General features: G+C 48.4%; 1 protein-coding gene and 1 long non-coding RNA gene across 10 annotated transcripts in view; one reads left to right on the top strand and one right to left on the bottom strand.

The window, feature by feature from the left end:
• Positions 1-27712, bottom strand: part of PALM2AKAP2 (PALM2 and AKAP2 fusion) — a 460195-nt gene that overhangs the window by 145887 nt on the left and 286596 nt on the right. The window contains exon 1 of one of the 9 annotated variants that reach the window (XM_035697250.2): positions 8952-8969. The exons of the other annotated variants lie outside the window; for them this stretch is intronic. The gene's annotated coding sequence lies outside the window, so the exon portion shown is untranslated. Of the gene's footprint in view, positions 1-8951; positions 8970-27712 lie in introns of those variants that run through there. 9 annotated transcript variants of the gene reach the window in all.
• LOC118350332 (uncharacterized) lies at positions 1261-7046 on the top strand. The gene is made up of 3 exons (XR_004803950.2): positions 1261-1715; positions 4103-4268; positions 6832-7046. It is a non-coding gene; the product is annotated as an uncharacterized LOC118350332 (long non-coding RNA).

The following is a 27712-nucleotide window of genomic DNA, read 5'->3' as shown; positions in this document are numbered from 1 at the left end:
TAAGCCACCCAGTTTGTGGTACTTTGTTATGGGAGCCCTGGGAAACTGATACATAGCCCATTCCGTTTTTAGCAAGTTCCACGTCCCTGAGGTAAAACTTAACCCTGCACAGCTACTGGTCTGAGCTCAGCTTTCTGGAGTCCAACACAGGCTTATTTCTGCCTCTAGGAAACAGCTTTTAAGTATTCCAGGCTGCGATTACATCCCAGTGAGGTATTTCTTTATGCCCCTACACCATTGGCATCCTGATGCCTCCCCAAACCTGGTTATGGTAGACATGGCCATCACAGCCACATGGTTCAAAACATCCTCAGTAACAAGGATGTGAGCTTGGGGATGAACAGCAACCCGCCATTCAGGGCAACACTTGCTACCACTGACGATCCTCCCAAGTGCCACTTTTTCATCATCGCCTTAAAGAAATACGGTGGTGGTCAAGACAAGGCGAGAAGCTGTTGAAGGAAGAAGCAAAACCATGAGACACAAAGAGAGGGTTGTCCAAAGGCAACATTTAAAAAATATCCTGGCTCCTTTCCCAACTGGAGATGCAGGAATGTTTCTCTTGAAGCTGGTCCCACCCCAAGCTGGGCTTCCAGGCCCCCCACACCCCGTACGAGGCAGGACTAGTGGGAAAGGGGACCCACTCTCAGGGGACCCATATCCCTAGGCCTTAATGCAGAGAAGTTCCCGTTAACCAAAGATAAAGTCCTACATTAGTGGGAAACAAATTACTCAGTGCCGAGGGGAAATCTGGAAAACAAAGAGCAAGCCTTTCAACATCGCCTTCTTATTTTTTTTCTCCAAGAATAAAAATATTACCACACGCTTACAGGATTCTGGGCACACGCTGATCTCACAACGAACAAAAAGGCAAGGTGTTCTGACAAATGTGCCAATTTCTGGCAATGTCACTGACTCCGACATACACCCCCACATTCAGATGACTTGTCTTAGCTTTGGTCTGAAGCCTACTGGGGTAAAGGGGAGCTGCCTTTGTCCTCTTTAACCAGGGCTCTTCACTTTTGCTTTGACGGAGAGTTAAATTGTGGGGCCACTTGAAAGGTAGCTCTTGCAGCTTGGATTAAGACTCTGAAGGGCTGGTTCTGGATTCTACCCTGGGGCTCGTTAGATGGGGGTCAGGTTGAGGTCATTTCTGGAAAGTGCTTTGACAACACCACATGGAAACATGTGCGTGCACTGAGCCACCCACTTGTGCCCACATGCCGAAGGGCAGGACTTCTGTTCTTCACAGAGACGTCTATGAGCCAAACTATGAGGAAACAATGGGTTAAGCGGTGATGAACCCAAGGAGTTTGTCTTTCCCTTAAATTCTTTCCATCCTGGAAAAAGAAGAATTGAGAGGGGGAAAAAATGTGTTTTCCCCCTTCCACAGATGTTTAAAGAGACAATTCCTAACCGATGTAGCAGTTCAGCATTTAGATTAGAGGGGGATCTCTGGAGACAGACTGAGTTATGATCCATGTTCCCACGTGGCCAGGGGTGAAGGAGGGAGCCACCTCCAGCAACTTACAACTTCGATGGGACAAGAAGGATGGACCAGGTTTGAACGACAATAGAAGCAGCTTGCAGCGTCTCTCTGGGTGGACGTCCATACAGCCAGCTAAAAGTGGGCCACGCCAAAGCTCTGGATCCCCTCACTCGTGTAAACCCAACAGGCGTAGGCGCCCTTGCTAAGGGTCTCCTACCAGAATAAGGTATTTAAAGCAACCTACTTGGAGTGGTAAAGATGAAAGGGCGAGCTTGTTGCTGTTGTCATTTTAGCTGGGGTCCTTCCTCCAGAAGAATGTGAGTATTTGAGGCAAATGGAACTGGGGGGCCAGGACTCACCTGCCAGCTTGACCACAAGGGAGAGGGCCTTCTGAATAGTAGTGAGGCATCCTGAGAGGAAAGTGAGAAAGTGGCTGGAACATCCTCGAAGGTCAGAGATTTATGATAAGCTACAGCTGGAAGGACCCAGCTGCTTGCCTTTCCAGCGACTGTGGGGCAGGACAATAGGATGGCAGAGCTGATGCCTGGATACAGGGCACGAGGGAGCGACCGATAGGAGAGGGCCAAAGAGGTACCCTCCTTGCTCCAGCTGCAATCTGCCCTTCAATCTCCAAGTACCTGGAACGCTTTGGCAGTGAATACCTCCCGACACACTCCTTTACCCTTTTGCTTACATGCTTTCCTATTCATGAACATGGACATCTTATAAGGAAGATATTTGCAATATAGGCTTACTTAGTAGGTATGGAATCTGACTCAAAAATTGTATCGGGGTGGGGCACCTGGGTGGCTCAATCAGCTAAGCGTCTGCCTTCAGCTCAGGTCATGATCCTGGAGTCCTGGAATCGAGCCCCATCTGGGCTCCCTGCTTAGTGGAAAGTCTGTTTCTCCCTCTCCCTCTGCCTCTGCCTCTCCTCCTGCTTGTGCTCTCTCTGTCTCGAATCAATAAAATCTTTTTAAAAATTGTATAGGGGGCAGCCTGGGTGGCTCAGCAGTTTAGCACTGCCTTTGGCCCAGTGTATGATCCTGGAGTCCTGGAATTGAGTCCCGCATCAGGCTCCCTGCATGGAGGCTGCTTCTCCCTCTGCCTGTGTCTCTGCCTCTCTCTCTCTCTCATGGATAAATTAAAAAAAAAAAAATTGTATAGGGATAGTGAGTGGTAGTAAGTGCCTTTGAGCAACTACTGTATAAAGTTGGTTAGAGGGATCCCTGGGTGGCGCAGTGGTTTGGCGCCTGCCTTTGGCCCAGGGCGCGATCCTGGAGACCCGGGATCGAATCCCACGTCGGGCTCCCGGTGCATGGAGCCTGCTTCTCCCTCTGCCTGTGTCTCTGCCTCTCTCTCTCTCTGTGACTATCATAAATAAATAAAAATTAAAAAAATTTAAAAAAAAAAAAATAAAGTTGGTTAGATAGGGGCTTTCAAATTTAGTGGATGTGAAACTCTAAAGAAACTGCAAACCAACTCACCCTAAATGGACTGCATCTACCTTGGTTATCATTACAGAAACACACATATAAATAATACTTTCATTATATATAACTAACTTACAAATTTGTAAATGATAAGTAAACATGACAGAGACAGCTTTGTCAGGGAACAAGCACACTTAGATGTTGCAGGTTGGTATTTTTTTTAAAGATTTGTTTTTTACATTTTTTTTTAAATTCATGAGACACAGAGGGAGAGAGGCAGAGACACAAACAGGGAGAGAAGCAGGCTCCCTGTGGGGAGCCTGATGTGGGACTTGATCCCAGGACCCCAGGATCATAATCTGAGTCAAAGGCAGATGCTCAACCACTGAGCCACTCAGGCGCCCCTCAGGTTGGTATCATAAAGTGATTTATTTTATTTATTTTATTTTTAAAGATTTTATTTATTTATTCATGAGAGACACAGAGACACAGGCAGAGGGAGAAGCAGGCTCCATGCAGGTAGCCAGATGTGGGACTCGATCCTGGGACTCCAGGATCACACCCTGGGCCAAAGGTGGCCCTAAACCACTGAGCCACCCAGGGATCCCCTCATAAAGTGATTTAATCTCTTGGGATAACAATCTAGAATACATGGAAGGGAAGTATAGCGGAAACTATCCTTCTTCTGTAGAACAGAAACCATCCAGTCCAGGTGAGCTGCTCTCCTTCACGTGGCCCTGTGTTTCACTAAATGAATCCTAGGAATCCTACGTTCTCTGCCAGTGATGGGTATAGGAAAGGCACTGGCCAATGACATATCGAATGAACAATGAAAGAGAAGCCAGATAGGCCCCTTTGGGAAATATTTCCTTGCTCTTGAAAAGAGACATGAAGAAACACCCCTCTCTTCTTCCACTGACGATTGCCATATCCCTGGGGGCTGTGATGCCTGGAATATGGCAGCTATTATGTGACCACGAGAACAGCTGCTCAGTGACACAGATGCCTCCCTTGGGATGGCAGGGCAGAAGCATAGAAGCAAGTGGGGCCCCTTGAGGATGTCACCATGTAGTGAAATTAAACATCTCCAGGGCAGCCCCCCCACAGGAGTTATTATGGGCAATTATATCGCTTCTTTATTGTTTAAGCCAAATGAGAGATAATTTTCTCTTCCTTGTAGCAAAAGACCTCCAGGAAACTATAAGACTGTTTGTAGTCTTTGACACAAACAGAAGATAAATCAAAGTAATGGCCAAAAGATCAAAATTTTTATCCCAAGCTGAAAAACTCAGAGACACGTGTACATGAAAATCACCTTATGAAAAAGAAAAGCAGAATATAAAAGGGTAGGTACACAATCCTAACAATATAAATATTCACCCGGCTTCTACTGAACATCATAAGAAAATTTAACTTCACAGTGATAGCTTATGGTTGAATGTACATTAGATTCTGTTTTCTATATCTTATTACTTAAGTTGAAATATTTATTTTAAAGTTTATGAGAAAGAAAACAGCATCAGACCCCAAATATGAACTTTTGCACAAAATAAATGGCGGATAAAAATCTGTTGAAAAGGAATGGCATGTCCTTTAGGAAATGCTTCTAGAACTAGTCATTCCGTGTCAGTGATTTGGAGCTTTCTCCTTGGATGTAATTACTCATTACAATAAGCCACATGTATGAAACATCTTTTCAAAGAATGTCAAACACAGACTTCAAAGAAGAGAAAGGGTAGGATTCTAGAGAAATGAGGAAGACCAAGGGAAAACAAAGCAGTAGACTGTCAACATCTCTTACACAATGAATTTCCAAAAATATGTCGTAAGTACAGCCTGAGGCTTGGCTTAATTGGCACAAACACAAGGGAAATAGAAAATCTAAGTCAGAGGGGTTGTCACACTGAAAAATTAGTCTGCATCTGTCTGAACATCAGAGAAAATGTGGAACCAGGAAAATCCAGACATAAAGGAACCCTGTCTAATTCATCTGATGGAAAGGCTATTGGAATATTTTTATAGTAGGCAATTACAGCATTTTATTTTTGGAATTCCTCTTTCAAGCATCACTGATGAAAGTAAATTCTGATATAGTATTGACAGTTAAGTTAGGATAGATCGAAATCAAGGTCAAGAAAATTATTGTAATATTGGAAGGTTCGCTATGAACTGCAGCAAAATAATTCAAGAAATCACATTTAATTACATTTAGTCAAATGCACTTTCCCCTCTAAGCTTTCTCACAGCGAGCTGTCATTCAATTTCCCAAATATTGAGTCAACACCTTCTATCAAGGCTTTATTAAATATTAGCATTTTTCTGAGCTACAGCTTAAAGTTAAATGTTTTCAGATCTGGATTTTGATGGGGGTCAAGTTTCTTTTGAATTTAATGAAGTATTACCAGTTGAAGCCAGTTTAATGAGATGAAAGAGATGTCAGGTTACTGCAAGGTGCACAGTGGAATAAGAAAAAAAAAAAAGCAACTCAGAGTTTTAGAAGACAAGTAAGCATATTCCACATAGGGATTTTACCTTGTTATAGATAGCAAATATTTAGGGCAGGAATAGTCTACAGATGTGCTCTGCTTTCTAGAAAGTTAATACACTAACTATCTGAAGTGGAATTTTTAATTCTAAAAGAAGTCACCTTGCATTGCCTTTAAAAGGTCAGTTCTCCATGGATACAGCCATTTGATTTTTATAATTAATAATTTGTAACAATTACACATAAAAGGAGATTTGGGGGAATATATTTGTTACTTAAAGATCCCTTGAAGAGACTAGAGATATATTTCACTATCCTAATTTATATTAGACACCCCAATAGTACCCTTAAAAATAGAGAGGATTAAGGATCTCAAAATCAATGGAGAAGTTAGCTCCAAAAAACTGGTCAAGATGGAAAGGAGAGATGAGGTCATAGGCACCTTTAGTGAATTTTTATGACCTCATCAGGATTTTTTTTTAAAGACTTTTTTAAATAGATTTTTAAGATTATTTATTTATTTATTCATGAGACATACAGAGAGAGAGAGGGGGGCAGAGACAAAGGCAGAGGGAGAAGCAGGCTCCGTGCAGGGAGCCCGACAGCAGGACTCGATCCCGGGACCCCAGGATCAGGCCCTGGGCTGAAGGCGGTGCTACAGCGCTGAGCTACCCGGGCTGCCCTTAAGGATTATTTCTTAAGTGATATTGCACCTCCTGATGTTGAAAAGAAACTACCTGTGGTGATTTATGCAATAAATTCGTATCTCATTACTTGTTTTCTATATAAATGATCTTCTTGATGGCACCAGATACTCCGACTTACAGAGTTTTAAACCAGAATATGGTTTAAACCAGAGTGAGGTGGACACTCATGTCCAGAAAGCCTGGTCTCACACCGAGTGCTGTGTCTCCCATCAGCAAGGAGGTCTCCCAGGCTCAGGGGCTCTGACTCCCACACCACAGCCTTCTGATTCTCCCTACACTGTGGACACCTGAGCCCCACCAGAATATCGGTAAAATGGGCAGAGTTTGCAATTTGGAATAAAGTACATGCACACAATGGAATATTACGCAGCTCTGAGTGTATGTAAATGAATATGTTCGTACATACTAACGCGGAAAACTCTCCAGAATATGTCATTAAATGGAAAAAAAGAAGCTTCAAAACACTGTAGGTCGCATTATATCTTTTGTATTAAAAGGGGAGGAGAATGAGAATATATTTTTGTATTTGGTTACATTTGTATACAGGAAGGCATTGGCAAGAAATCAACTCAAGGTGGTTTACTTTTGGGGGAGTGGCAGAGGGGACAATAAGTGGGCATGCCTTCCAAATAAGACATCTCGATGTGTACCTTTTTATAAGATTTGCACTTTGGTTATTTTGTGTATTTTTAAAGATTTTATTTATTTCTTTGGCAGAGAGGGAAAGTGTGCACAAGCAGAGGGAGAAGGAGAAGCAGGTCTCCTCTGAGCAGGGAGCCCAATGTGGACTTCGATCCCAAGGACCCCAGGGATCATGACCTGAGCCGAAGGCAGATGCTTAACCGACTGAGCCACCCAGGCGCCCCAGATTTCCACTTGGAATCGTGTGAATGTATCGCATAGTGAAAAAACAATCCATTAAACAAAGATAAACTCAGCAATGCCCTTCCCATGTCGCCGTCTGTGGTGATAACTCATGAAAACCTTTTAAACCAGATGCTCCTGGTTTGGTAGCTACTTTAAATGTTTTATATATGAGTCACTTTGAGGGCCACAGAACTCAGGCTCAGGAATCTGTTCCCAGAATCAGAATGTCCATTCCCTACTCACACTGGCCTCAGTTTTCTAGCAGCCACTTGTGTCCATGCCTATTCCAACATGCTCTTAGTCTGAATAGACTTTCGTACCAGTCAATTGAGCCAATAGCTTAGCACTGATGCATAGCAGCACGGCTGTGGATATCTGCCACCGAGCTTAAAAACCTAACCGTGCAGCTTGGGAAGCATATCCTAAGGCATGTTCTACATTTTTTTTAAAGGATTTTATCCATTTGTTTGAGATAGAGAGTGAGAGCAAGCAAGAGAGATAGAGAGCATGAGCAGGGGGCAGAGGCAGAGGGAGAGAGAGAAGCCCCCCAAAGTGGGGCTCGATCCCAGGACCCCGAGACTATGACCTAAGCTGAAGGCACTCAACCGACTGAGCCACCCAGGTGCCCTCGTTTGAATCTTTTATGTTTCATTTACGTTTTCCTAATTTCTGTTTCTGCCAGTCACCTTAAATGGCTTGTGGGCTACTGGGGTAAGAACCTGAGAACAGGTGGATGGAGTGGAGAGGGAGGGAGGAGAAGAAGAGAGAGGGAAGGAATGTGGAGAGACAGAGGGGAGAGACCGCGTGGAAAAAGAAAAAATGGAAGGGGGGGCGTGGAAGGGAAGGATAGAGGGAAATAGAGTAACAAAAACCAACACGTTAACCAGGTATTGGAAACCACGAGCACATTTTGTCAAAAGAATACCTTTTGGGGAAAAAAAAAAAAAAAAGAATACCTTCTGGGGAACCCTGGGTGGCTCAGTGGTTTAGCACCGCCTTCAGCCCAGGGCCTGATCCTGGGGACCCGGGATCGAGTCCCACATCGGGCTCCCTGCATGAAGCCTGCTTCTCCCTCTGCCTGTGTCTCTGCCTCTGTCTATCATAAATAAATAAATAAATAAATAAATAAATAAATAAATAAATAAATAAATAAATAAATAAATCTTAAAAAAAAATACATTTCAATTTTCAGGCTAGCCCACAAAAGCCTGTTGAGCTGGTCCAAAGGACCATTTTCTCACCCATTCCCAAGTGTGTAGAGGGCTCAAGGGAAAACATAAGTAGAGGAGGCCACTTCTGGAGTCCGGCTTCCATACCTTGCCACCCCCTCCCCCAGGACTAATGGGGTCTGGTTTTCATGCGGCTTGGAGACCCAAAGGCTAGCTGGCTTCTTCTTGTTAAGAACAAACCAAACCAAACCAAAAGTTTCCCTCTCTGGTCACCCACCTTGTCTCAGTTAGACATTAGGGAGAAGTTTGCTCAATTATGTGTAGGCAGTAATGACTCACTAACTTGTTCAGAGACATTTTCCCCGCTTTGAGCATCCTTAGGATAGCTGGGGCCGGTGGGGGCCCAGGGGATGGCTCAGACTTGTACAGCATCTCACAGCCAGACCACTACCCATCCTCGGGTTTCCTGGCTCCCCTTCCAGACTTTCATGGACTTAAATCTTTGCTTGTTTTTCAAAGCCACTTAGAATTTAAAGCAGCAAAAGTGCCTGCTTTTAATTCTAGTAAAAGGACCCAGGCAGCAGACAAGTACTTACTGAACGTTAACTGGTGCATACAGGATGCCGGGCAGGATGCAGATGGGTGTTATTAGCCGCAGCTGAACCTGCCTCGAAGCTGCTGGGATGAGCCCAAAGGCTCGAGAGAGAGAGAGCAGAGAAGCGGCAAGAAAGCAGCTCTGGATGGCAGGAGCTGGTCTAGGGAGATGGGACCCGGGGCAGAGGCCCTAGGCAAGCTGCTTACCTCTCCTGAGCCTCAGTGTCCAAAAGAAACACACAGAACCCTTTTCAAAGTGTATAAATCTTCGCACTTGATCCCCAAATCACCTTGAAAAATTCTCCTCCCATAAGGATTCGAGCAATTTAGTAAGTAATTGAGGTCAGCTGAGCCTGGGGGCAGGCAAAGTTGATGACACCCCATTCTAGAACGGAGGAAGGGGAGGGTCACCGTGACTGGATGGCTTTGTTCAAGGACACCAGGAAGAGAAGGACTCGTGGCCCAAAGCCTGGTTCTTTCCTCAATACGAGGGAAGCATCCATTGTTTGCAGAGCTCGGGGACCTCAGAACTGAGAAGAGTAACGGTGGACAGGCCAGGCCTATGCAGGCACAGGGCAGAGAGCAAGCACCGAGCAGGCCTCCACTCCAGGGACACCAGAGTCAAGAGAAGGTGTGACAGGGAACTGAGTGTGTGTGGTGGGGCCTTTCTACTCTTTTAGGAGCATCCCAAGGACACCCGTTTCTCTCTTCTGCCTTCAAAAACTGGCCTGCTCTTGAGGGAGGCGTGTGGTTGTCCAGACCCGTCTGAGACTGGGTCGGAGGGTTTAATTCAGGTGAGGGATATATTCACACAAATCTAAACCGCATTTTCTAATCACCTTTCAATAACAAAACAAAACAAAAAACCAAACACCAAAAAAAAAAAAAAAAAAAAAAAAACCCTCATTGTATCTTGTTTTCCAATATATTCTTGAATTTAAAGGGGACCTCAGGGGTGTTCTTAATCACCACTCCCCACACCCAACACTATGACGGGAAACCAGCAGGATGGATAATTGTTGCTACTTCACCCCTTTGCTTTACATTAAGAGTTGAGCTGGTTCCCTCGTTAGTTCCATTCGTGAGGCCAGTTCATTTTGTAGACACCTGCTGTGGCCAAGCACATGAGGAACAAAGCTATAAAGACAGGGGCCTAAAGAAGCTCTTGGAAGGACAGGCACAGAGAAAGGTGATGCCAATACGGAGAGGACAGAGATGCTGACCGACAGCTTTAAGCCTGGTTTACTGCACTCTGCCAAGGTTGGTGAGGTGTGTGTGTGGGGGGAGGGTCCGGGCATTCATTCCCATTGCCCGTAGTGGAATGGGACAGATGGGTGCCAGGGGGGCCATACAGCTGCTGAGAGTTCCTAAAGCCACGCAGCCCTCAAATGCCTCCTCTGTCCTCCTGGCCGGACTTAAAACAGAAGACTGGGACCAGAGGGCCGTGTGGAAAAGACAAAACGGGAATCAAGGAGCCCGATGACATCTGCCCAAGTCCTCAGTGCCACCATCCGGCTCGCCACTCCGACAGAGAAATGCAGACAAATGTGTCCACAGTGATAAGGCCAAATGGCTCAGGGAGGAGTTGCCATGATTGCTCCATTTCTTTAAAAAGCTCTGGAAGTCACAGCTTGCAGGAGCAAGGAGTCCCAGAGAGAATATCATGGAAATGAAAGGACATGAAATAAAGGGATGGAAAAAAGAGAAGCGTCTCTGCCCAGGGATCCAGGGTCAGCCAGCAGGAGGCACAGGGCAGACCAGTGATCCTCCGTGAGGTTACTCTGCACGGGCTAGGAGAGCCCAAGTTGGCACAGGGAGAAGGACCTGATGTGGCCGGGGGAGCAGGGTGGGGACAGCAGCTAGCCACGATGGATACGCTTCTCCTTGCAGAGCTTTACCAACAGCTTTGCGAGTGGCCGGCTGCCTGGGGACAGGGTTGCATGACACCTGCAGGCGTTCCACTTGGCCAAGTGCGTGGAGGGCAGGCATGTGTTTTAACACCGAGTGAGCGCTCACGAGTTGGCTGGTGGGCGCGTGAGTGAGCCATGGTTTGCCCAAAGCCTTTGGGATCCTCCTCCCCTGCCCCTGCTGTGACCCGCAGAAATTCCTACCTGGCTTCGCTGACATCCGTGGCGTGTCTTAGCCTGCTTTCTAGACTGTGAGCTCCGGGAAGGCCGGGGCTTTCCACGCTTACCTCTCTCCATCTACTGCGGCTGCCAACTTGGTGCCTGATACCGAGAAGACACGCATCCTTCCACTCACTCACCCACTCACCTGTGGGGTTTATCTTCCTGCCCAGCGTCTCCTCTAGTGTTTTCTAGAAAATGACCCTTCATCCAACCCTAACATTATGGTTGGAGGGAGATTGCACATCCTTTAAAAACCTGTCCCCACCTCATCCCAGATTGGACATAGGTAGACATTCAGAATGGCCAAGGGCTCTCTGGTCCAGGGATGGACAATGATCCAGGCTGGGCCACTCAGAGCTCTTCCCAGAATCCAGGAGCCCTGTCTCCTTGTTGCTTTTTCGAGGTGGGGCTGGAAATGGAGGGCTTGACAGTGGATGGCAGGCGTCTCTCCAGCTGTGTGGACAGAGTCTGCCTGAAAAGGCTGATGTTGACTCTCAGGAAGAGGTAGAGGCGGTGGGTGAAGAGTCGAGGCCAGTGGCACTTGGAGCCCTGGGCAGTCACGCCTGCAGCCCAGCTGCCACCCCGCCCTTCCTGTGACCAGGCTCTGGGAGTGCCCGATTTTCCCATTCCAGTTCAAATCGGGTTTTGTCACGTGTAACACCAGGGCTTCTGACTAATACATGGAATGAATTACTAATTGGTATCATCAAGTCCCTGTGCAGCCCGGAGAACCACCAGGAGACACATGATCATCATGCTCGTCCTCCCTCCCACTCTTGATGCCTGGAGTCCACGTCAATCCAAGAAGCACACCAGGCTCGGAACACAGGTGGTGGCACGTGGGGCTGCCTAATTCTGCAGGAGCACCAGTATGTGGGGGAAGTCACAAAAGTCCCCGTGAGCAGAAAGCAAGATGAAGAGCCTGGACAATCAAGAGGCTCAGTGCAAGTATCAGAGAAAAGAAAGCCACTGGAATAAAAGCAAAGATTGAAAACTCAGCAGAGGGTGGATTCTGACCTATGGATCTAGAAGGAAGCGTTTTCTTTCCAGTACCTCCTGTGTTTGTGTTTCCCGGTGCAGCTGAGGAGGCCACTGCCACGCTGTTGTGGGATCACACAGAGTCAATATAGGTTCTCCATGTCTGGTTCTTGGGCCAACAGCCTCAGCATCACCCAGGAATTTGTTAGAGATGCAAATTCTCAGCTCTGCCCCCAGACCTCCTGAATCAGGATCTCTAGGGGTGGGACACAGCAATCTGTTTTAATGAACTCTCCAGGGGATTCTGATGCATGATGACATTTGGGAACCCCTGGCACAGTGTCTGGCTCAGTTTGCAGCTCTGGTGCTAGGTTCTTGGGTTTGGCCGGGACCACAATATGAATAGTGCCCACTGGGTTTGCATTCTGGCTCAGCCACTTATTCTCTCTGCCTCAGACTCTTCCTCTGTAAAACAGAATTAGGAGTAGTAGCCACTCATTGTTTCTCTGAGGACTTAATGACATAAGGCACAAAAAGTATTTAGTTGAATACCCAGCCTACAGGGTAAGCACTGAGTAAATGGGGTTAGTTGTAGGATTTTGCTGCTGCTCTGATTCCATGGTAGGGCCTGGGCCCAGAGTGGCCAGAAAGGACCTCTCCCCAGACTTGCTCCTCTAAAACACTCACTTCCTGTAGCATCTACTTGTTTTTTCTGTCTAGCAAACTTCTACTTACCCGTCCAACACCTTATCTCCTCCGTGATGGCTTCCTAGAGCCGAGTCTCCCTTCCTCCTCTAAGCATCCTCCATTCAAAGCCGTCAGCCTGCCTGGCTATAAACCCTGGCCCTGCCTCTTCCTAGCTGTTTGATCTTGGGAAAGTTTCTTCACTTTTCATGCCTGATTTGTAAAACGAGATGAATAATTGTATTTACCTATGGGATTGTTGGGTGGGGGGGGATTAAATGAGGCAATATGTCCAAAGGCTTACAACAGTGGCTGGCATGCAGTAAGTGCTCAATAACTGTTAGCTCTGTCTCCTGGAGCTTACCACTCTGCAGGTATGGGGCGGATGAGGGAACGAGTGAACCAATGTGGGTCAGGGCTAGGTCTTCGGGGAGGTGAGTTGAGGGCTTGCCTCGGACATAAAGCATAAGGGGCACAGTGAACTCAGGTCCAATAAAACTTGGAATCATTCCAGTTAAAAAGGAGTTTCAGTAAAACTTTATTTGTAAACACAGGCAGATGGCCCATGGCCATAGTTTGCTAATTTGATTTTTTTAAATATTGCATTAAAGTATTATTTGTCTTGGTTACTGAGGCATGGGACATGGGACATGATGGTTTAATCTGCTCTTTCCCCTCTGGCTAAACCTGCAAACACAGGCCCCATGGTTCCCCAGCGATGGGGTGCCCTTCCTTGCTCTCCCAGGGGTCTCAGACTCAGCAAGGAGGTTCCTGCCCAAAGAACTCAGAACTTGGCTCCTTTCTAATCAGCTCCAAGACTAATTTTTTTTTAAGATTTTATTTATTTATTCATGAGAGACAGAGAGAGGGAGAGGCAGAGACACAGGCAGAGGGAGAAGCAGGCTCCATGCAGGGAGCCCGACGTGGGACTCGATCCCAGGTCTCCAGGATCACACCCTGGGCCGAAGGCGGCGCCAAACCACTGAGCAACCCGGGTTGCCCTAAGACTGAATTTTTAAAGGGAGTATAAACTCAAAGCACACCGATGTCTACCTGCAGTTTTCAGATAAAGTCAAATAGGTGTATTTATACATATACACATATATATGTATGTATAGATATATTCAGCTTTGTGACATTTTCTGAAATTTTCGAGGATGTGTGTGTCCATAACCAAACTGAAAATAGAGTCCCCCTCTTTCAAAAACATTTCCTTGGAGATGTGATACGCCGCCAGAAGGGTCTGCTGCGGAACATACGTGCTCACATTTCAGAGGCCTTCCTCATCCCGAGAGGGACAGTCAGCGGCTGTGCTGGCTTTTTTATGGGGTTTTGCCTCATTAAGAGGTGGCCTGTTTTGCAGCACGCATGCCATCTTTGTTTGAGGGGCAACTGCTCACTACGTAATCGGTTGTGCTTGCAGAGACAAGCCAAATGCTGGGCCCTGTGCCCTAACACACAGGCAGCTGTGATAAGAAAAGGGGTTTTCTTCCTATTACAGTACATGTTGCAAACCGTGGAAGGGGATTTCTTTCCTTCTTCTTTTTAATTACCATGCCTCTAAAATGGAAACCGTTCAGGGAAGTGAGAGTGGTGTGCTCTTGCAAGGTAGCCACATGTGTCACCGTGCTGATTCAAAGTCAGATCACAAGTAGGTTTCTCTTTCTCTTTCAGGCTGACCCTGAAGTCTCTGGACCTTTGTCCTCTGTGGCATGCAGGCTCTGAGGGGGTCCACTCCTGGGACGAAGCCCCAGGAGGGGCTGACAAGGGCTTTGGATCAGACCAGATCATAGGCCCTGCCTCTGCAGGGCTCACTAGCGAACCAGCAGGGCATGCACCCGTCTGCACTGAGCCCCTGCAGCACCCTTTCGAGTTCTGAACCGCATACCCTGCCAGGCAGACAGGAGCCGTGTGCCTTGTCCTTCTCAGCTTCAGAGCTGTCATCAAGGAGGCACGTAGTAGGTACTTCGTGCATGCTTACTGAATGACAACACCTCTATGAAGACGAGTCCTCAGGAAGCTGCTGCCTGAGTCAAGGCTGGCCACATGCCACCAGAACCAGCTTCAAGTGGCAGCCCTATTAATTACTGGCTACATTCTGGGCAGGCTAGTGAGCCGTATCAAGCCTTAATTCTCCACTCCATAAAACGGGGGTAATAATATCTACCTCATAGGGTTACCACGAGACAAAGATTAGCTGGCACTCATAAAAACATGTGGCAGGCTGTATTATTCTTCCCAATTATTTTTTGCCTTCCCTATAAGAGGATTATACATCCCCACCCAATGCCAAGAGACTTGCGTTGCTGTCCTCCTGGAGGCTTACTTCCCTACCCCCGTCGACACGAGGCTTGGCCATATGATTTGCTTTGGCCGATGGAACACAAGCTACACATGCCACATCCAAACATGAACTCCAAGAGCCATGAATGGTCTGGTCTTTTCCTTCTGACAGGAGAATGCCATGAAAATGGAGTGTCCCACAGAGGGGCTGCTCCTTCTCCCTGAGTCTCGGAATGGCCACGCTCAGAGCAGGGTGCTAAGCCCCCTACACACGTTACTGTGTTTAAGCCTCATAATTGTGCTGTGAGATTTGGTGATACGGTAAGGGCACCTGGTGCCTGGGGTGATGGAAGTTTGTGAGCCTTCTGTCCCCACAGTACGGTGCCAGAGTCTGCAAAGGTTAGCATCCTGCAGCACTCCCCGTAGACTGCCAGTGGGGCAGACGTCCCCACTTTGGCTTCCTCCTCTAGGCGGGGAAGTTCTAACATTATCCACATTATACAGATGAGGAAACTGAAGATTTCAGAGGTAAAAAAGCGTGCCCAGGGTCATCGAGCCAGTCACAGCAGACCTCGGGTTGGAAGCCAGCCACCCCCGACCTCAGAGCCCTACGCCTTGTGTGGGCCATCTCCTGTGTTCCCGTGGTCCCTTCTGCCTCTGACTTCAGCCTGAGAAATACACCCTAAGCTACACCGTCCTTCAGTTTGGAGCCACCAGGCTGTCCATCATGCTGTCCAGAAAATACCTACCCCAGACTAAGGAGTAGTTAGAGAAAAGTGATATTGGGCCAGTGGGCGTGGGGCTTTCAATTCCTCTTCTGATTGGCACCTATATTTGGCCAAAGTGAAGCCTGTTGACTTTACACTTGCAGGGGGAACCCCACCACCAACGTGGACCCTGTGAACATTTATTCATATGCCAGGCCCTGCATTAAGCACCGGTGCTCTTCAAGACATGGCCCCTGGTCCTTAAGGAGTCGCACCTTAGTGAAGAGAGACGGATGTGCAAATAATTAACCAGATGACTAAGCCTTCTAAAGAGGGAGAGGAGAAGGGAGGACGGGTAGAGCTGGAGGAGAGAGATGAACTTGGCCAAACATCGGGGCCAGCTCCAGGGAGGAGGTCACATTTACACCCGGCTTGGTAGAATGAGTCCTCTTTCACCTGGTAGATGCTGAGAAGGCCTCTTGGAGAAAGAGCATGCCCAGAGCACAGGGAATGGTCCTCACCGGAGCAATGTCCCGTGGGGTGGGGCACACTGTATGCCTAGAAACAGCGGTTGGAACCCGATTTGTGAAGAGTCTAAATCCCAGCCTAAGAGATCTGGTTTTACGCTCTGTGAAAATATAGCTTAAGTCCAGTCTTTAACACCCTGCCCAGGAAGGGCTCAGCCTGAGAGGCAGTTCCAGTCTTTCTTGAATGCGTGCGGCTTTGAAAAACGCAACCTGGACGCTGAGTAGAGCATCAGCACAGAGGGCAACCAGACCCCTCCTTCTCCTGAAGAATCCAGCATAGGATAAACACGGCTGTCGGAAGCTCAGCATGGTGACAAGGTTCATTCAGTCACTGAACACATATTTACTGAGCACCTACTGCGGGCCAGGCGTGATTCCAGGCATTCGGGAAACATCAGGGAATACAAATCCCTGCTCTCCCGAAGTTTTCGTTCTAAGGAAATGTTTTCATAGCAGCAAGCGCCACGATTATCCACTTATGATCTCATCTAGTCCTTATAACAACCCTATGAAAGAATGCTATTCTCTTAGTTGTACGGATGGGTAAACTGAGGCTCGGAGCTGTTGACTCATCCTGAGGCGAGGCGGTAAGTGGCAGGGCCAGTAGGCATTGCTGGGGGTGTGCTCCCCAGGTGGGCTCCGGGCCCCTTGCCCTGACCTGCGTCTCCTCGTTGTGAGTAGTTGTGTAGGAGGCTGAATTCTAGTCTCTCCGCTAACGGGGAAGGCTGTCGCTGCTTCTGCCTTCTACTTTAACCTCTTAAAGAGTCTATACTTCACTAAGCTCCTCATTTTTTAAAAAAGATTTTATTTATTTATTCAAGAGAGAGAGAGAGAACACAAGTGGGGGTGGGTGGAGGGAGAGGGAGAATCTCAAGCAGACTCCCCACTGAGCAGGGAACCCCAATGTGGGGCTCGACCCCAGGGCCCTGTGATCATGACCTAAGCTCCTCATTTTTAGAGGTGAGGAGACACTATCTTCCTTCCCAATACTCGCCAGCCATGCTCCTCAAAGTGCGTGCCCCTCCACGGTTAGATACCCATCGGTGATGAGGTGAGTCTACAAATGGAGAGAAAATATTTAGAAACTTTTAGAGCAATGTGTTCAATCTAGGGATAAAAATTGGTGCTTGTATTCTGTGGGGTTGGTTTTTTTTTTTCATTTTTCTAGAATTTCCTTCATTGCGCTTCACAAGAGTTAACATTCTGGGATGAATTGGAAATTGAAAAAGAAGAAAATAAAATCGGATTCTTCACCAAGACCGTTAGAAAAGCATTGTTCTCAGGGAGTTCGAGTTCAGGGGCTGGGCGGGTTGCATCCCTGAGAACAGAGAGACCCTAATGGCAAGGTCCAGGAAACACCTGTGGGGGTGCTTCCTCTGTGTCAGCCTCCTTTCCATTTCTAGCAGGTGGGTGGGGTTTGTGCTCTCCTGCTTGGAGGGAGGAGAGTTACAGCAGGAGCTGCTTTTGGTGAGTGGGCCTTTGGGTCTTTTGCAAAAGCCAAAATTCATTAAGGAAATTAAGCTGGGCCTCCTGGGGGACGGGTGGGCACTTTCCTCCCGGAGCTGAAGAGGGGAGTGCTCAGCCGCTGGGCTGGGTGTGCAGGAGACCCATGGGGGGGGGGGGGTGGGCAATGATGTGGTGTGTGTAGGGAAGCTGGCTCCCAGCCTCTGCCCAGGTCCTTGTCCCCAAGCAGGGCTCAGAAGCCACACAGGCTAATGAAGGGTCTGTGAGGGCCAGAACAAGGCATCCGAGGACAAACTGGCGGGGGGGTGAGGGGGCAGTGATGCTGGGCCTTGTCGTGCTGCGGGGCATGGCACCTCTGCACAAGCCTGCATCAGAGGGAACCCCAAGAAGACTGTCATTGAATTGCCTGCCAGGCCAGCAACCCTGGGCCTCGGTCCAATATAATTTGATTTAGAGAAAGCAAAGAGGGGCACCTGGGTGGCTCAGTCCATTAAGCATCTGCCTTTGGCTCGGGTCATGATCTCAAGGTCCTGGGATCGAGGCCTGAGTCGGGCTCCCTGCCCAGCGGGGAGTCTGCTTCTCCCTCTCCCTCTGCACCGCCCCCCCCCAGCTTGTGCTCTCTCTCTCTCTCTCTCTCTCCCTCTCACTCTCTCTGTCAAATGAATAAGTCAAATGTCTCTAGGGATCCCTGGGTGGTGCAGCGGTTTGGCGCCTCCCTTTGGCCCAGGGCGCGATCCTCGAGACCCGGGATCGAATTCCACGTTGGGCTCCCAGTGCATGGAGCCTGCTTCTCCCTCTGCCTGTGTCTCTGCCTCTCTCTCTCTCTGTGTGTGTGACTATCATAAATAAATAAAAAAAAAATTTTAAATAAATAAATAAATAAAATCTCTCTAAAAAAAAAAGGGAGAGAGAACAAAGAATTGGCTTCTTGCATGTGGGGCGTGGGCCAATTATTTATACCCACTAACTTTGTGAACGAGTTTCGGAGTGTCGGAGCGTCCAGGGTGTGGAGGGAGCCACAGCCGTCCCATCCACCTGGGCCCAGAACCCGGCTGTGGAGCTGCAGAGCCTTTGCAACTGCTCTCTTTGCCTGGATACTCTCGGCGTTGCTACTTCTCTAATTTTTCAGGTGTCAGCTGAAATGTTCCATCTTCACAGAGCCTTTCTGCGAGGGGTGTGTGTGTGTGTATTGCATGCACACATATGTGCGTGTATGTGTTTGTGCATGTAGGTGTTCACCCGTCTGATGTGTGCATGTATAAACGTGTGGCATGCACATACACGTGTGTGACATGCATGTGCGTGTATGTGTGGTGTGTTTACACGTGGGGCCCGTGTACACATGTGCCATGCATGCATGCATATAGGTGTGTGCATGTGTGTAAGTGCACATGTGTGATGCATGCATGTGCGTGTGCACACGTGTGCGAGGGGGAGGGGCAGGGAAGGACCACGCATCCCACGGCCTTGCTGTTCACAACCCTGCAGGAGCCGTTCACCTGTTGCCCTCTCACCATTTTAGCCCCTCACTCCCCAGGTGTCCCTTGGTCTGTGTCAAGCTCCACAGTTGTGTAGCCAGGACAGGAACCGGGTCTAGGGCCACCCCCCAAAACTCCAGGGACGCCGACATACCGCTGGAGGAGAGCCGGAGATTATTCGCGTGCAGACCCAGGGCCTGCCCGGGCCAGCCTTTCCTGCTGGGCCGCCCAAAGTGAAGTGATGCACAGCCGCCCAGGCAGCCCTGAACGTCACTCTGCTCTGCTCACCTACCCCCCCAGTCTACCCGCCCCACCCCAACACACTCACACTCATACACACTCACACCCAGGACGCGGGGCCCTGGGAGCCACTCGGCTCAGAGAAGGAGCTGCTCTTCCCAAAGCCCACTGTCCCCCCCCAGGGGGCAGGATGGCACCCCCAGGCTGGCCAGAGGAGCCCTGACGGTTTCCTGTTGCTGAGCTGCCTCCAAGTCCCCGGGGAAAGGCTTCCGCTCAGAGATCTGGTCACTTTTGCTCTTAGTCGGGCCTATAAACAGGAAACGGGGAGAGCTGCCTAGGAAGGAGCTAGCGCTGTCATCAAAAGAGCCACTGTTGAGTTTCCTTCTCTCCTGAGATTCTGGGTGCAGTTTCCATCCGCTGGGAGTCAGGAGGGGGGCTTCCCACCCCCTGGGTGCTGTGGGGCCTGGAGCTGCCCCACAGACCAGGCCTCTAGGCCCAGCGCGGCCTCTGCGCGCCCAAGGCGTCCGTACGGCCGGAGCTGTGCCAGAGGGGCTAGTCCCGGGGGCGGCTCCCAGCATTTCTGAGCCTCGGGCCTAGCACCCCCTCCCTCTCCATCCGCTCATGGACCCAACAACTATTGGCGGGGTCCTGTTTGTGTACCCCGCACCGTGTGGGACTGTGGTGCTGGGAGCGCGGTCCTTTGCTCTCACGATGTCAGGCCGGTGGTGGAGAGAGACCCCAGCCGGTCACACACACACACCCCCACCTGCTCGAGACAGCACCCCTACTTGCCCCACTGTGAATCTGAACACAACCAAGTTAGCCATCCCTGGCACACTCATTCTCAGTTTTCTGTTCCTGTTAGAGCTTCCCGGAGCAAGCCCCCGGTGGCTTTAGGCCTGTCTGCAAATTTTGTGACACTTCTCCCTTCAAGACATGGGGTCTAACAGCTCTCCCCTCGTGCAGTGCCTGGCTTTAGCGAGCCCCTTCTTTTTTTTCCCCAGTATTTGCCTATATCATTTTTTAAAGATTTTATTTATTTATTCATGAGAGACAGAGAGAGGCAGAGACACAGGCAGAGGGAGAAGCAGGCTCCATGCAGGGAGCCCTGATGTGGGCCTTGATCCCAGGACCCCAGGGATCACGCCCTGGGCTGACGGCGGCACTAAACCGCTGGGCCACCTGGGCTGCCCCTATATCATATTTTAATGTTTGGATATATAGTTATTTGGGCCTAATCACTCAAAATAGATCCCGGTCTCCTGCATGATGTGAGGTACGGTGGTGACTACGTGCTCCTCTATCTGACGTGAGGTGCGCCAACCCCTTCCCTGTGGCTCTTATTCACCAACAAACAACAATTCCTGAGTAGCCAGCACTTTGCCGGCTTATTCGTGTACATGGCCTTATTAATCTTTCAGATCTCCAGAGAAGAAAACAGTTGGACTAGATGTGGACACGGAGGCTCCAAGTGGAACGACAGGCCTGGGGGTTCCTGCCTGGAAAGGACAGAGTTGGGACTGCAGTCCTGCTGTTTGAAATCTGAGGCCCTCAGCGACATTGCTTCTTTTCATTCAAAATTATCTTTTGGGTCGCTTCTTCCCCTCTTCCATTCTTTTTTGTGGTGGGAACATTCAAGATCTAGTCTTCTTGGGACACCCGGGTGGCTCAGCAGATTGGTGCCTGTCTTCAGCCCAGGGTGTGACCCTGGAGACCCGGGATCGAGTCCCACATCGGGCTCCCTGCATGGAGCCTGCTTCTCCCTCTGCCTCTCTCTCTCTGTGTCTCTCATGAGTAAATAAATAAACTCTTTAAAAAAAAAAAAAAGATCTAGTCTTCTTGGTGACCTCCAAGTATTTAATAGGGTATCGTTAAGTATGATCATAACGCTGGGCCTTACATCCTGACTCGCTTCTAACAAATAGAATGTGGCAGAAGGGATGTTGTGTGACGCTGGTGGCTCCCTCTCTCTCTGGGGACACTTGTTCTTGGAACCCAGCTGCTGGGCTGTGTCCCCTGCTTCCTGGAGAGACCACGGGTAGACATCCCGGCGGACAGCCCCAGCGGAGGCCGCAGCCGACAGCAGCCTCACCTGCCGGACACGAGAGGGACGAAGCCTCCAAGGTGACCCCGGCCCCAGGTGCCGGCTGAGGACCAACCACTCCGCGAGCCATCCCGACAAGAGCTGCACAGCTGAACTGTGACAGATGACAGCATAGCGACGATAATAAATATTTTTGGTTTAAGCTACGAGGTTTGGGAGATTTGTAACGCAGGGATGGCTCCCCAGAACAGCCCACTCCTCCGGAAAGCCCGGGGCCCCTGGGCCTCTGCAGCCTGGCTTCCCACCGAGGGGCCAGCGGGCCAGCAGCGTCGGACCCCCCGGGAGCGTGTTACAGCGCGGAGCCTTGGGCCCACTCACCCCCGCTGAACCCAAACTGCTGCTTTAACAAGCCTGCACCTGTTTCACACGTATGTGAGGGTTTAAGAAGCATTGTCAAAATATATATATTTTAAAGTACATTATTTTAATGCAATGTCTAAAAAAATCCAAATGCAAAAAGTAATGTAACAGACGCCAACAAACCCTTACCACTCAGACTGAATAGACAATCACAGCAAGTATATATTCCATCCCCCACACGGCTTTAGCTATTTTACACATATTGACTCATTTAACTGGACAGCCTAGAGGTGGCCCCTGTGACAGCCCTCACCTCTGTGTTGTCGATGAGGACACCGAGGACAGAAACACTAGGCTCTTTACTCAAGGTCAGCAGAGCTGGTATCTCAAGGCAGGGGCCTGGCTCTGGGACTATATTATTCTTTTTCGGGCTGCTTAACACTCAGGCACCTCTTTCCCTTACCCAGCATCTTGCTTATCAAGTCTCCCTTGGAACAGGCCTCCAGTTCCCCCTTCTTTCTGTCCTCCTCACGGCCACCATCTGAGTGTACCTAAGGCTCCTCCAGTACCCCCTGTCCCGTGGCACCACCCCATCCGTTTCATGCAGCGCCCAGATGAACCTGCCTGCAAACAAAGCGCCCACCATCCTCCCTGCCCAAACGCCTGCAGTGCCTTTGCTCTGCCTGACGTCCCACCAGGTCGACCTGGACTCCAGGGCCCTGGCAACCTGGTCCCTCCTCCAGTCTGTGACAGGAGACACAGCAGAGCCCACATCACCATCTGGCCTCCATCACTGCACACTTCTGCTTTGCTTACAAATTTCCTGCTGCCTGGATTTGCCTCCTTCCTTGCCTGGTCTCCAGGTCCTACGAAACCCCAACTCAGATCCCACTCTTTGGCCTCTGGTGGTCTAAAGTACCAGACTCCCATCCCTGAACACCTAGTAGCACCTTGATTCTCCTTCTAGCTCTCTTTCTTCTTCTTTGGGGGCTATCGTCAATGGCTGTGTACCTGTATGAGGCATTTACTTTTTATTGGGCTACTGAATACATGACATAAAATTTACTATTTTCACCATTTTTAAGTATATGGTTCTGCGGCATACAGTACATCCACAATATTGTACAACCATCGCCATATCCAGTTCCAGAACCTTTTTATCATCCCAAACTGAAACTCTGTGCCCATTAAACACCAGCCCCTGGAAACGTCTATTCTAATTTCTGTCTCTACGAATTTGACTAGTCTCAGTGCTTCGTAGAGTAGAATCATACAATATTTGTCCTCTATCTAGCTTGTATAACAGCATAATTTTTCAAGGCCCATCCATGTGGTAGCACTTTATTCACTCCTTTTTAAGGCTGAATAATATTTCATTATGTGGGCAGACCACATATTGTTTATTCACCTGCCGATGGACACAGCTGGCTACTGGGAATAATGCTACTATGAACACCAGTGTACAATTCAAATCCCTGCTTTCAATTCTTTTTTGCATGAAGCATTTAAAAATGTACTCTCAGAGCAAACCTGTAGCAGGCATTGTTAGTTCTACTTCATAGATGAAGAAAAGTAAGGTTCAGGGAAGTTAAGTCACTTGTCCAAGGCCATATGTCTAGGACCTAAATATTACTTTCCTGAGGATTCTGATTTTACTCATAAATTGCCAATTCGATAACAGATGAGAATCTAATTTAGTAAGATTTCTATACTCTAGGTGCTATGTGTGATCTCTGTTAATCTGGAGAGTAGTGACAGTGGCCAGACGCAGGTGGGAAGATGATATCCTGTGTCCAGCAAAGGTGAACTGGAAACACCTTCTCTTTCAGCACGAAGCATCTAAGCCTCCTGATGGGTCAATTAGGCCCTGAACACACACTTGCCGTGAGAACCAAATCAGCAGCACCTGGGGGAAACCTCTGTGGTCTGAGTTATTTGCCTTAGTCTGGAGAAATTTTTGATTGATGGTTGAGGAATAGAAATAGCTGGGTAGTTTGCTTCTAGAAGCAAAGTTGTACTCAGGTCCAGGGCCCCTGGTTCCAAGCTGGCTCAGGTATAGTAAGATCTCAATATGATGGGACCTGATGTTTAGGTGGTGGATGAGAGGCCAACCTTCCCAGTGTCAATAGGACCAAGGGGTTTCCTGGGATGCAAGCTTTCAGAACTGAAATCAAGAAAGTCCTAGACAAACCGGATAAGTTGGCCACCGTAACTTAATGATCGCTAGGCAAGAAAAAAAATCTCCTCTTGTTCTGTCCCTTCCTTTCTTGTTCCCACTCATTTAGACCTATGACCCCCTCAAACTGGCCCTCCTGCCTCGTTCTCTGTCTACAGCAGTCCTTCTGGCACACTGTGCCCTGATCAAAAGTCGTCAACTTTCTTTTGCACTAATTGCTCACAACAGGATCCACACTCCTATGCCTGTAAAGAGCAGACGGGTTATGTCAAAGACAGACACAGCCCTGGTGTAAAATAATAGGAGCCGAGGGGAACTGCAGCCCATTCATACTTTAAACTACCAATAGTAAAGGAGCAGGAATTGAGATAGGGCTTGAGGCTTAGAGCAAGTACACAAATAGAAGCCACATAAATATGTGTCAATATTGGTCAGTTGGAAATCAAGCTCTAAGTTATTATTATTATTTAAGATTTTATTTATTTATTCATGAGAAACACATAGAGAGAGGCAGAGGGAAAAGCAGGCTCCCCACAGGGAACCTGGCACGGGACTCGATCCCAGGACCCCGGGATCACACCCTCAGCCAAAGGTCGACACTCGGCCACTGAGCCACCCAGGGGTCCCCTAGCTCTAAATTATTTTTTTTTAAGATTTTTAAATCCATTTATTTATGATAGACAGAGAGAGAGAGAGAGGCAGAGACACAGGCAAGCTCTAAATTATTAAATAAACTATGTTATCTCGTCCTAAGTTAGCAAATATGCTTCATGCTGACTCAGAAGGCCAAGTTCAAACTGTGTTCCTGCATTCCTAGGAGCCCCAGGTTGAGACCTGATGGTACAGAGCAAGGTCCTCTGGCCTGTTACCCACATTCCTTCCCTGCTGGCTCCCAGCTCTGCCCTGCATCTCCAAGGCTCTTGCAGCCCAGGGCGGACACCCCAACCTGAGGTCAGAGCTCCATCTGCGTGTCCTCCATCACAATCTGTTCCCCCTTGGCTCACCCCTCCATGTGTCCCACCCTTGAAAGGGCAGCCCTAGGGAAGAGACCCATATAACTCTTGGGAGTGAGCTTGGGCCATTCAGGCAGAACATTCTGAGTCCTGGCATCTGAAGCACAGCTGGAGCAGGAGAGGGGTACAGGCTCTGAGAAGTCAAGTCCCCTTGAAGCCAAGGACTCCTCATCATATGGGAAACAGTGTGGCCAGAGCAAGGCCCTCCTAAAGTCCAGGCCCAGAGGAGCGGCTTCCTCTTGCTTGGGTCTAAGGATGGTACTGATTAGGCCCACAGGATAGCAAGTGTCCCATCTAAAGGAGACAGCTGAATGCAACTCCAGCTAATTCCTGCTTCCTAGGAATGTGGACCCAAGTGTGACTAAATACTTTGCTTTTTCAAGAGAAGATAAAATTGTGGAATGTTTCATAAATCCAAATTAAAACCAAGCCAAATACCCTGTGTGAGTCAATACAGTAAAGGCCAATCACAGTACATCCACCAGCCTGTCCTTGAACTTTCAATCTGTAACTTCTTCCTTACGGAACACCCTGTCCCTTCACATCCTGGCCTCAAGCCACTTCTTGTACTCCATGACCTCAGTCCCCTCAGTCTCTTCTTGTTCTATAAAATCAGATGACCAAACATAGCCGGAGCCTCCCACTTCAGGCCCTTTGATCAATGAGTTCCTTCTGTCTGGAATCCCTCCCCCAGGTCCCATCCTTGCTTACTGACAGCCACACTCATTCTTCAAGAGCAAGTGCAAACCCACTCCTTCAGGACGCCCACCCTAGTGACTCCTGAGATTCTGGATCTAGGGTCAGGAGAGCTGAGTATTTAAAAAAAAAAAATTTTTTAAGATTTTATTTATTTATTCATGAGAGACAGAGAGAGAGAGAGAGAGAGAGAGAGAGAGAGAGGCAGAGACACAGGCAGAGGGAGAAGCAGGCTCCATGCAGGGACCTTGAAGCGGGACTCGATCCTGGGATGCTGGGATCGCCCTGAGCCAAAGGCAGACAATCAGCTGCTGAGCCACCTGGGCGTTCCAGGAGGGCAGAGGATTAATCCTGACCTACAATTTGATACAAGTCACAACCTCATTGGGTAAAATGGGCTGATATTTCCATTGATCTTGAAGAGCTACTTCCTGTGAAAATTAAATTAGATAATGTATCTTTAAAAATCTAGTCCAGGGGCAGCCCCGGTGGCTTAGCGGTTTGGTGCCACCTTCAGTCCAGGTGGTGATCCTGGAGACCTGGGATCGAGCCCCGCGTCGGGCTCCCTGCATGGAGCCTGCTTCTCCTTCTGCCTCTGCCTGTGTCTGTCTGTCTCTCTCTCTCATAAATAAAAAAAAATCTAGTCCAGTTCAGGGCATTTAACCATTACTCAGTAAATGCTAGTAGACTATGAAAGTGAATTTGAATATCTGACTGATGTAAGCAAATTTTTTTTTGGTAAAGTACTTAGACAATAAATATTTGAGGCTTCATGTGCCACATGGTTTCTTTCCTGACTACTCAACAGAGCACCCCTAGACTATATGTAAACAAGTGGGCATAGCTGTGTCCCAATAAAACTTTATTTACAAAAACAGGAAGACACCCAGATCTGCCTCAAGAAGGACACTTACCGACCCCTGCTTCATACTGTTCTCAGAGCTTGCTCTGTGGCTCTCAAAGCGACCTGTTGCTATTCCTATTAATAGCTAATACTTTAATTCTGTCCACATATGCTGGGAAGTGTCCAAACACAGTACAAGAGATTTAACCCTCATCACTACTTCATATCTGAAGAAACTAAGGCACAAAGAAGTGGCCATTAGACTCAAGAATCAGAACTCTGAGCCATTGTGCACATGGCTTCAAGCCTTGGTCAGCATCTGTACAGTCTTGTAGGTATTTCCATTTATTTATTTATTTATTTATTTATTTATTTATTTATTTAACTTATTTTACTTATTTGAGAGAGAGAGAGAAATGTGCATGGTGTTGGGCGGGGGGGTGCGCAGAGGAAGAGGGAGAGAGAGAATCCTCAAGTGGATGCCCTGCTGAGCACAGAGCCTGACATGGAGCTAGATCCCAGGACCCTGAGATCAAGACCTGAGCCAAAGTTAAGAGTCGGCCACTCAACCAACTGAGCCACTCAAGTGCCCCTCATCTTGTGGGTATTTCTTGGCTGTTGTTGGATGAATGTGCATTTGCAAAGGACTTGGTCCCCCTCCACTCTCCTTCCCATGCATTGATGGTAATTATAGCTACTGAGCACCCACAACAGTGAATCTCCTCCAACAACCAGGGACAGCAGGTAAATGACATGGGCTAAGAGCCATGTCCTCTGCTGAGTCTGTAGCTGGCTAGTAAGTACTGAGTTTGATAGTGTTCTGCTTTCTTTTTTTTTTAATCTCTTCCTCTTCATTGCATGTGCATAGGACTATGAAACCAACCATAAATGGCAAAGAAAAAAAGGAGATGATTTAATGTGATAGTTGACTGTCCCACCACACTTTGTCCTATCCTTCATAATAGTCATTGGAGTAAAGAGCCCTCGCTATGCCTTGAGCACTGCTCTGCATCACTGAGGAACTGCCAAAGGATCAATCAGAGGAAAGGCTGGTCTCAGGTGTGGGGATGACTGACGAAACAGAGTCACCCATCTGCACGCTAAAGGGAGTGCGACCATGTGCCCTATCATCCAAACCAGAACACTGTTGAGAATGAGGCTGGGAAAACATGGGCAAACATGGACATCAGGTCACCTGGGTCAGAGAAACCTTTCTAAGCAGTCACTGGGTAGCACCTTTTGCCTAAGCAATGCTGCTCTGCCTTAGAGAGAAGAGCAACCATTCTGGCCCACAATCCCAGCTACAACACCATACAACACTCATCCTACCCCACGTGCTTAGTAC

Source organism: Canis lupus, chromosome 11 (assembly GCF_003254725.2).
Source record: "Canis lupus dingo isolate Sandy chromosome 11, ASM325472v2, whole genome shotgun sequence".
NCBI classification, from domain to species: Eukaryota; Metazoa; Chordata; class Mammalia; order Carnivora; family Canidae; genus Canis; species Canis lupus.
This window is presented reverse-complemented; position numbering and strand designations above follow the sequence as displayed.